The sequence below is a fragment of the Homarus americanus genome, unplaced genomic scaffold, assembly GCF_018991925.1.
Source record: "Homarus americanus isolate GMGI-L3 unplaced genomic scaffold, GMGI_Hamer_2.0 scaffold22250, whole genome shotgun sequence".
Classification (NCBI taxonomy): Eukaryota; Metazoa; Arthropoda; class Malacostraca; order Decapoda; family Nephropidae; genus Homarus; species Homarus americanus.
Window position 1 is genome coordinate 3,580,208 of NW_024741189.1, and position 2,984 is coordinate 3,583,191.

The window sequence follows — 2,984 nt, forward strand, 5'->3', positions numbered from 1 at the left end:
GGCTGGTGGATCACTACCTCAATATAACATTTTGTGGTTTAATAATATTGAAACTCACTCTCTTCTCTTGCTGTCGTTTCAACTGTTATGTATTTCTTTGTTTTAGCTTTGAATTGCTTAATACCGTGACTGGTTTTGATGTTTTGTGGTAAGTTGTTCCAGGCCCCATAATATAGTGTTTACTCCTCTAGTGCCCTGCCGGTCATATCCTAGTCCTTACACAGTTTGTTGCCAGGTACTCTGGCCACAGTCCAGTGAAAATCCTGTAAGCGTGATTCAGCCTCAGTTGCTTCAATCTATCCGCCACACTTAACATGTTCAGTGTTTGATGAACTTGGTGACCAACGTGATCTCTTGAGTTCATATCAAGATGAACATCACCGCCTTGTTTTGAACAATTTGGAGCTTGGATTTTAGCTTGTGTGTTAAGGCAGAGTACCGTGACGAGCAGGACTATACATTTTCACATATACGTTGAGACATTGTTATATACCTATTTGACAAATTTCATAATCGAATGACAGAACACATATCGAATGACAATCTAAAATAACTGTTGGTGGTATGTCATTTCTCAATTGTTACATTCTCAAACTATATGTAGACTGTCGGTATATTGTTCACGGCTGTCAACTTCATAACTTATGTCAATCATTTCCGTTAGCATGAACGAACAATTATTTTAGATTGCCTTTCGATATGTGTTCTGTCATTCGGTTATGAAATTTGTCAAATAGATATATAACAATATCTCAACGTATATGTGAAAAGGTATAGTCCAAGTGACAGCGTATAAGCAAAGGATCATACGGGCGTCAGCTGAGGAGCAGTTAGCATTTCCATAGATTAATTTGACCTATAATAAACAAAAGTCAAGAGATAACACAGGTGGGAAGAATTAAATCAACTTTCATTAAACAACAACAAACTAGTTCATCATTCCTCTTATACCTTCATTTATCATCATCTCTTACACCTCTTCTGTCGTTATACCTCTGCATCATCACCCTTTATGTCTTGTGTCCTGTTACGCTGCAGGTGATGGGCGTAGAGGAACTGTTTGAACACCTAACTGAGGGAACAGTATCTTTCATTGTGTTGTTTCTGAAGCTGAAGTTTAATAAATATTAATGTTCCTTGTCTGTACTGAGCTATATATACATGCCTTCCACACCCTGTTTTTAAAACCACACCCTGTCTTCCAAACCACACCCTAAACCCACCCTGTCTTCCAAACCACACCCTGTCTTCCAAACCACATCCTCTCTTAAAAACCATACCATGCCTTTAAGACTACACCCTGTCTTTAAAAGCACACCTTGTCATTAAACCCGTCTGTGAGGTGCGTGTGTGTATGCGCGTGCGTGTGTGCTGCAGTTTCTGGTTACCTGTGGTAGCACTAATTAAAGGTGAACTGGAAGCAGTCTTCATAAATGTTTATGGGTTAAGTTATCAAATCCAAATTGTGTTTTCTCCATTTATTAAGAATATAAACTATTGCACAATAACTGGGATATCACCGTAAATAACGCTTTAAGCTGTGAGCGTAAATAATGGACGAAGCTTTGGGTATATCCAGCTTCTTAGAGCACACGTCTTAGTGGCTCAGACGGGAGTAGAACTGGTGATAGCCGACTACTTAATTGATGACTCTGTGGGCGAGGTGTGAGGCACAGTGGGAATACAGTGTCACATGTCCACTGGATGACGACTCACGACTCCCTCCTTCATCACCACCCCCAACACGACCACCTCCTTCATCATCACCCTCCTCCTCCTCCTCTCACTATCACCTCCAACACATTGACCTAGTCTTCCCTCGACCGTCTCCTCCTCGCCATCCCCTCCTCCTCCCCTCCTCCTCTCCTCCCTCCCCCTCCCCTCCCCTCCTCTCCTCCTCGCTGAATTTTCTGTTGTTCTTCTCCTCAATATTTCAGACACGATTAACACCCATCTGAATGGTCGCTTCATTACCTATAGCTAATCAGAAACGCCGTAGAACAGTTCATGTGATTGGGTGATTCATCGGTCGCGCTGAATGCTTCAAACAGCCGCTAATGAAGCACATAGTGGACACCAAAACACTTTATGAGGCACATAGTGGACACCAAACACTTTTACAGAGGCACATAGTGGACACCAAACACTTTATGAGGCACATAGTGGACACCAAACACTTTATGAAGCACATAGTGGACACCAAACACTTTATGAAGCACATAGTGGACACCAAACACTTTATGTGGCACATAGTGGACACCAAACACTGTAAGACGGTGAATCTTGACGATTAGTGAATGATGCCTTAAAACATCACAAGACTTTATTATTGTTTAAGTCATTGATTAATGCGTCTCAGAAATTTTGTTTACACACTGCCTTATAGATTGTCGTGGGGATCGAGTGAATGTTCGTATTACAACAACAACACTGTCCTCACTTATGGCAGACCTCATACAGCGTGTATATATATTTCTGAGACACCCTGTACAGGTGTATATATATCACCCATACATTTCATTGTGGCCTGTACGACTCGCTCTCCGTCGTCATTGTGGCCTGTACGACTCGCTCTCTGTCGTCATTATGGCCTCTACGACTCGCTCTCTGTCGTCATTGGCCTGTACGACTCGCTCTTGTCGTCATTGTGGCCTGTACGACTCGCTCTCTGTCGTCATTGTGGCCTGCCACGACTCGCTCTCCGTCGTCATTGTGGCCTGTACGACTCGCTCTCTGTCGTCATTGTGGCCTGTACGACTCGCTCTGTCGTCATTGTGGCCTGTACGACTCGCTCTCGTCGTCATTGTGTCCTGTACGACTCGCTCTCTCTGTCGTCATTGTCTGTACGACTCTCGCTCTCTGTCGTCATATTGTGTCCTGTACGACTCTCTGTCGTCTTGTGGCCTGTACGACTCGCTCTCTCTCTGTCGTCATTGTGGCCTGCGACTCCTCTCCGTCGTCATTGTGGCCTGTACGACTCGCTC